The 7,842-nt window shown below is 31.2% G+C and overlaps 1 long non-coding RNA gene across 1 annotated transcript; it reads right to left on the bottom strand.

The window, feature by feature from the left end:
- Window positions 1-1,349: 1,349 nt before the first annotated feature.
- On the bottom strand, window positions 1,350-6,465 carry LOC107815378 (uncharacterized). Its single transcript, XR_012702245.1, has 2 exons — window positions 6,094-6,465; window positions 1,350-1,988 (listed from the first exon to the last, which is right to left on the bottom strand). It is a non-coding gene; the product is annotated as an uncharacterized LOC107815378 (long non-coding RNA).
- Between the last annotated feature and the right edge of the window lie 1,377 nt (window positions 6,466-7,842).

Here is a 7,842-nt window from a genome sequence, read left to right as displayed (position 1 = left end):
AGTGCTGGTTGGGCCTGTTTTTGTTTCTCTTCTTTTGGCCCAAACCGATTTCCTTCACTCTTTGTTTTCTAATTTCATTTTTTCTTTTAAAACAAAATATAAAAATAATATCTAATAAAATAACGAAATTAAAACTAAACAACAATGCAACATTTTAACACAATTATCACAAAATATTTAAGTAAGTTAACTAAAAGCCTAGAACGAACGATGCACACATATATATATTTTTTGAATTTTCTTTTACTGACCGAATTATGGTTTAATCATCCTAACATACATATTTTGTATTTTTGTTTGTTAATGATTAAATGCAAAATGGACAGACCCACAAATGACTAACAACACATGTCACGAAAACTCGAACAATTTGTACAGCGAAACTATTTGTTACTATTTTTATTTTCTTTTGGAGCGATTGTTCGTAAAGCAAAAATCACGTGCTTACACAGATGGCACCTATTCTTTTGATAGATCGTTACCTTTTACTGCGGTAACGTAATGGATCAAGTGATCCTCCGGGTCCGTGGTGCCATCATATATTTTCAAATATGGCATCATTTTGAAGGTCTTCGGAATAGAATGGGGAGCTGCTCCTTTGCTATATGGTTGTTCGACGAATCGGCCCACATCGCGTTTTGGTAACAACTTCGGAGCGCCTGGTATTTTATCGACCCTTTCCTGATGTTCCTTCATCTGGTCGCGGAGTGTTTTGTTCTCATTTTCCATCTCTTCCATTTTCTTTAAGATGGTTGTAAGTGCATCGTTGCCTGCATCGGCAGCAGTACATGTGTTACTTGTTCGTGTAGTGTCTGACTCATTGGCAACGATTGCGGGTAATGTGTCTTCGATATCTCTCTGAACGGGTTTCTCGAGCATGTAGCTCAAGGTGTTTGTCAACCATTCTTCTAATAGCCTTTTCACGGCCAGTGGTTCTTCTCCTACTACGGATGTTGAGGTTTCCCTCTCGTGCAAGACCGTTAAACCCTCGTACGGGAGGGGGGGGGTAAGATCTCTCCCTCAGGTGTAGCGCTCGGCGTTGCATTTTCATTGTCTTCTCCACTGGCTTCGTTGAGGGAATTCAGGAGGTTGTTCGTGACACCTACTATTGCCTTTAGCCTTGCTTCTCCCTTTCCTGCTATTGTTGGCCTTTGTGAAGCTAAAGAGAGCTGATTATTTCTTTCAAGAATCTAGATGAAACTATGATTTCAGCTATAGAAATCCCCACAGACGGCGCCAAATTGTTTGACTCAAAGATATCGAAACCTTTTTGAACAAATCAATCAAAGATGAAGGGGTAAATCTTAGCTAAGTATAATAATCTGTAGAACGAAAGGCGAATAAGGAGAGGACGGATAACAAGACTGTTTTTTTATATATATCGATGAAACTCCTACAATGAATCTTCTCACTCGTTTATGTAAGCAAATTTGCAACGAGTATTATGAATCAATCCAGAAGTCTCCCCTGTACAAAGTTGTTGTTCACTATATATATATGGAGTAAAACCTTTCTAAGCCGTAAAAGGCAAGTTATAAAGAATATTCAAAGGAATATTCTTAATGTTCCCCAATGGGCCTATATTATTACAGGGGTCATACAATCTCTTTGTTTGTCTTAAGGTCGTCCTCTGCAGGACGTTAGGTTACGAGGACCTCGCCGTTCGTCGTTGATTGTTCAAATTTGGACCCATACAATAATAAGCATACTGCAGACGATAAAAAGCAAGGAAGAAAAACAAATGCAGTTGAGGGTAGTGCCAGCATTATGATTGTGACTTCTGTTGATATTGTGATGGTTCATAGCTCCAGCTGCGTACACTGGGATCACACCTGCTGTAGCAGTATAAGGTGACTTTCTTGAACCACCGCCGCGCGATGCTCTTCCTCCTGAGCCGCCACTGTGACCACCACCGTGCCCACCAGCTGCACCACCTCCACGTTTATTGACCGTCACAACTTCGTCTACGCGGATTGACAATTTTTCTTCTGTTGAAGGCACATAATGTAATAAGTGGCAATTAATTAAAGTCGTTAAGTTTAAATTACATCTACAGTCAGACTTCTATATAACATCGTATAAAAGTTAAGCTTTTTCTGTAATCAATTTCTATACTATGTTATTATATATATATATATATATATATATATATATATATATATATATATATATATATATATACTAGTTTTTCGGAACGTGCGCTGCACGTGTATTCCTAGTTATGTAAACAAAAATTATAAAATAATGACTATGAGCAAATAATTATAAGTTTATTTGAATGATTAATGTCGTGGAACGTCATATCGTGACTTGTTTGTCTAGATCACGATGATCAGATATTGTTTAATAGCCAATCTGACCAAGCTTCTAAAATTAATTTATTTTGAAAAGTGTTTTTCTCAAAAGTGCTTGTAAAAAAGTAGTTTTGGTGAGAAACAGTTTGTGTTTGACTAATTAATTTAAAAAATACTTTTGAGCAACAATTAGTATATGGGCTTTTAAAAGTGCTTTTAAGTGTACTTTTCTCAAAGTGTTTTTGGGAAGAATTTTTTTTTTTCTGTTTCTCAAAAACTTCTTCTACTCAAAAGTACTTTTTTCCCTTCTAAAAGCTTGACCAAACACCTCAACTTTGAAAAATAGCACTTTTGGCAACAACAATAAAAAAATCTTTTTGGCTAAAAAGAAGCTTGCCCGAACAGGCTATAAATGATGATGAACAATAAAATTAGGCAAATGAGTTTTTTTAAACGTATTTTGAATGTACGAGGTACAAACATGTAATGAAGTGTATCCCACCTAATCAATACTACCTTATAGATGATATTCCTTAGTGTAAGTTCCTTTTCTTCATTTCAGATGTTGTATTATCACTACAAGGACTCTTGTTAATGAAATTGATATCCTCTCTTAAAAGTGTACGTAAAGAGGACCATGTCAAAAAAATGAGTGCTGGATACAAACCAACATTGAAGATTGTCTGTCCATGGGCTTTACTTCCTCCGTCCCATTTTAATTGTTGTTTTAACTCAAAAAATTATCCTAAAATAATTGTCATCTTAGGAATTCAAAATTAAATTTAATTATCAACTGTTTCCAACTATACCGTTAGTATTAAAGTAGTACTCCCTTCGTTTTAAGAAGGATAATACTTTTCGAATTTCGAGAGTCAAACTTATTAACTTTGACCATAAATTCATATATATAATCTTTAAGTTTTATTTTTTTTAAAGGAATAGCTTACTAAGTTACCTCTATATTTAGTAAGCGATATTTTTTTACCTTCTAAATGGACATTAAAAGAGCTAAAGCTGCAATTAGACGGAAGGAGTATTTATCTTCATTGAAAAAGAGAGAAATGCATGAAAATAAAATATTATGCTTCATAGTTTCATAAATAGCAAAAGCTAGAAAATATCAAGAGTTTAGAAGAACACTATTCGAACTGAAAATTGACATTATTTTGTTCAATTTGTAAATTAGCTAGGGATCAGAATATCTTACAAGTTACAATGATATCTCCTCCCTCAACAAAATACAAATTGTAAACTCTTTAATGCTCACTGCAAATACGATATATCTCGCTTTATCAGATCTATGTGACCACGTTAAAATTCCAATTTTGTTGCTTTGAGGTACTTTCTTCCCATCAAACCAGGTGGAACAATATGTGGAATTTGGAGAATTACCAATATTTGTGACAACTCTTTTGACCTTTACAAATCCTTGATTTTGCTTAAATTTTTGTATAGAGATTGAAGGATAGTTTATGTCTGATATGAGTTGCTTGTTATTAGCAGTATTTCTTGGGTAATACAAATTATTTTCTCTTTGATATTACTCATCTAAGTTTGTTTCTCTTTGTAGCCATAATAATAGAGAAACTTATACTTCTTCCGTTTCAAAATGATTATTTTACTCAATCTTTTTGAACAGAGGAAGTAGTAATTATTCATGGTTGTTTCGAATATTAAGCCTGAATAATTGATATCTAGAGCTTTATAAATAGGGCTTAATTCCCCAGCACCTACTTCATGTGGATTTGCATGACGACTTAATGTATTTGTCAAGTGCTTTTATCAGATTATTAGATATTGCTATTGTAGAGGGAATTTTTTTTTAGTTATCACCAATATCTGAAGTAAAATAAGTAATACTAAGGTTTAAAAATTTAGGGGAAATGGACTATATTTGCAGCAATGTGATGATGATGATAATTATATTGTTAGAAAAAGTAATAGTACATGAAAACAAATAAATAATACTAACAACAATTTTTTCTATAAATAATTATTTATCAATTAAATAATCAAAAGAAAAACAAACTCAAAAGAGAAATAGAGGAGATTACCGTATCTTATAGTTAAACAAGTATAGAAACGAAAGTAACCTTACCATAATTGATAAAGCTTATTAGGCAATGTAAAGAGTTTGATTTGATATCTGTTTCCTCCCTCTCCCATTAGCTTTAAGGCCAACTGTTTCACTTTTCTATTTAAAAGGCAGCAACTGTTAAACAATAGTAGTAACTAATACTCACATAATGAATTGCATCCCTTCAAATAAAATGGTATTTTTATTTAAATAGTTTAAATTATTTAAAGAGTATTTAAGTAATTTACTTTTTGAGTTTTGGGCTTCCCATAATTAGTTTTTCCAAATTATAAATCAATATTGAGAGTTAATATATTTTTAAATTTTTTTATTAAAATTTGATTAGGGCCGTAAACATTCAATTTCAATCACAATAGGTCAGACTCCTTCCCTAAATTGAATGGACACAACTTTTAAGAAAGGACACTTTAAATATATTAGCTTCTTTTTATTTTTATGCATTTCTTAAATAAAATATTTACGTCATTTAGAAGGGTAATTTGGTAATTCAACTTTTAACTTATGAGCTTCCCACTTTTATAATAATAATATATATATATATATATATATATATATATATATATATATATATATATATATATATATATATATATATATATATATGTTCTTTATAACAGCAATTCGCTATACCGATTAAAAAAAATCCGGAACAAATAAGGTTGTTATAGAAAAGTGTGACTACATTAGAGATTTAAAACCATGAAGTCTAAAACATATTTTATCTCAAATTGAACATGTCTCGTCAATTCAAATTAGTAAAGTAGTATCAAAAATAATTACTAGTAGATTTATTTTTGTGGTTAATAGGGTAATTTCAGTTGGCATAATTAATTGATCTACAAAATTAAATGCATGTTAAGTTAAGCTAGTAGAGTATGAAAATCAGTATATATTCTAGTGGTTAATTAGTAATTTCATATTTCCTTTATTTTGTTCTATTGAGAGAGCTATCATTGAATTATATACTTTTTACACAAAGTATAGCTTATATATTCCTTTCTTCTATTTAACTTTTTTATTTTCTTTTCTTCCTTTTATATTTTTTATATTGTGTTTTCTTCCACCTTGCTCGAAAACCATGTACGTATATAGCAGAATTTTGTAATTAGTTACACATAGAACGTTGCAATATGTTGGAAAAAACCTTCACCTTGACCTTAGTAAATTAATATATAAACTATCCTAATTTCTCAACAACAACAAAAAAATTACCCATAAATATTATAGAAGGAAGCTTTAGAGCAACGGTAAAGTAGTTTTCGTGTGACCTATATAAATCGCGAGTTCGAGCCGTGATAAAGTAATCTCCAATGCTTACATTAGGGTATGATGTCTACATTATACTCCTTGGGGTGTGGCCCTTCTCCCGACTCTAGAGTAAACACGGGATACCTTCTGCACAACACTACCTTTTTACCCGTAGAACATTATGTTTTTTCCTCAGCATGAATTTCCTAATCAATTTAGCATCAAATTTTCTTAAACTCAGTACGAAAACAGTGTGATTCTTTTAAAACATGCAAATAGAAGATAAACTACCTTTAAATTAAGTACTTCTTTAGTTCACCTTATGACTAATACGGAAACATATTAATCTAAAACTAAAAATTGAGAAAACAAACTAAAGAAACAATTTAACTCGAATTAAAAGAAAAAGAAGGTAGCTTAGAAACCAACAGGCAACAGAGTAAATAAATTTACCTGAAGGAAGGAGAAAGCGAGAGGATAATTGCGCCTGAAGAAGATGGCTGTGAAGGAGGATAATAACTATTACAAATGGCAGTCTCATCGTTGTTTCCCGGTAATATTACAGCAATAATATCAGACAGAATTAATTCGGATTTTCAAAGCTCTTAATACTGAAGTAAAGAATAAATATTAGAATAGTATTCTCAGCTTTCCTTTTTTTTTGGGTATACTTCACAGTAAAGAAACTCAAATGTTTGCTTTATTATCGTGAAGTTTCCTTTTGTATGATTTTTGTTGGCATCTTCATGGTTTGAAGGGGACAAATAGCGAACTTTTTAATTTGGCTCACATGACGTGCGTGTTCTGTTTAGATAGACAAGTGAGAATTCATAGTCCACCTTGTTTAGATTGAGGCGGAGTTATTGTTATTATTATAATTATCATGTTCGGACTTGTGCGTTAGTGTCCATCAAAGCTTGGATAGATGAGAATACTCCTTCTATTTTAATTTAAATAACATATTTTACTTAAATATCGAGAATCAATTTGACTAATATCTAAAATTAAATTAGATTAATTCAACTCAGTATTTTAAAATTAAAATTTAGATTTTCAAAAACTGTACAAATATAGTACTATAAGTTTCAAATTTTCTCACATCAATATAATAAATAAGAAATTTAATATATAGGTCAAATTTTACAGTTTGACTCTTGGTAAACACAATATGTCCAAGTTGAAATGGATGAAGTAGTTTTTTTTTGTCTTTGCTGCAATTTGAACAAACCTCATCATTATTAGGCCACTCCTTTAGGTGCCTCAGTAAACGTTAGTTCATAGAAACGTTCAGGTTAGGGTAAAAATGAAAAAAAAAAACAAGGAAAATATAGAACAGTCAAGGACACTAATCTTGGAAAATATTTTATTCACACTTAGTATATTAGAATACATTAAATTGATAAACATATGGCATCATTCTTTTTAAAATATTTGTTGCTCAACTTACTTAAAAAAACTTACGTAAATTTCACAAAATTTCCTTGAAGTTTCGGCTTGGAATATATATATATTTATTTTTGTGGTTCAAATATTGCATGAAAATCGATCATTTCCTGACATGTAATGTAACATCTTAAAAACTTAATTTGTAGCTTAAAAACATACTAATTTGCCCTTTTCCTCAATTTCTCTTAAAAACTAGCTTTTTTTTCATTGGATACATACATTTACAGAAACAAAAAAAAATACATACATTTAATCGTGCATGTTACTGATCAACTTCTTCAAATTATTCCCTATACAAACCTCCTTTCTTTCATCCGCCTAAGAAATCTATTACTCCATTATTTGGGCAATATTTGTCCATTAAACTTTAGTTGTATTCTTTTCCATTAAATATCACTTCCTTGAACTTCTGGCTCTAAATTAAGGGATAAAAGGAAAAAAGTAGCTCATAATGCACTCTTAAGCTAAGGCTTCAATTGAATTTACTGTCTAGGATTGTATTAGTTTGAGTGAAACTTTCTTTTAGCATTTCCTTATACTTAAATATTCAGAGTTATAGAGAAAACACAATTTTAATTGCTACAAAATGTCTTCCCCACGATGCACATGCGGTTGAGTTTTTTTTTTCATTAGCCAAATACGTGGAAAAAAAAATTCCATAAAGGGTGGTGTTGAAACTTGAACTCGAGATCTCTATCAGTCACTTTAAAGTATTAAGCATTCAATTCAAAATTTTAAATCAATGGGTAGAGTAAC

Source organism: Nicotiana tabacum, chromosome 18 (assembly GCF_000715075.1).
Source record: "Nicotiana tabacum cultivar K326 chromosome 18, ASM71507v2, whole genome shotgun sequence".
In the NCBI taxonomy this organism is placed as follows: Eukaryota; Viridiplantae; Streptophyta; class Magnoliopsida; order Solanales; family Solanaceae; genus Nicotiana; species Nicotiana tabacum.
This window is presented reverse-complemented; position numbering and strand designations above follow the sequence as displayed.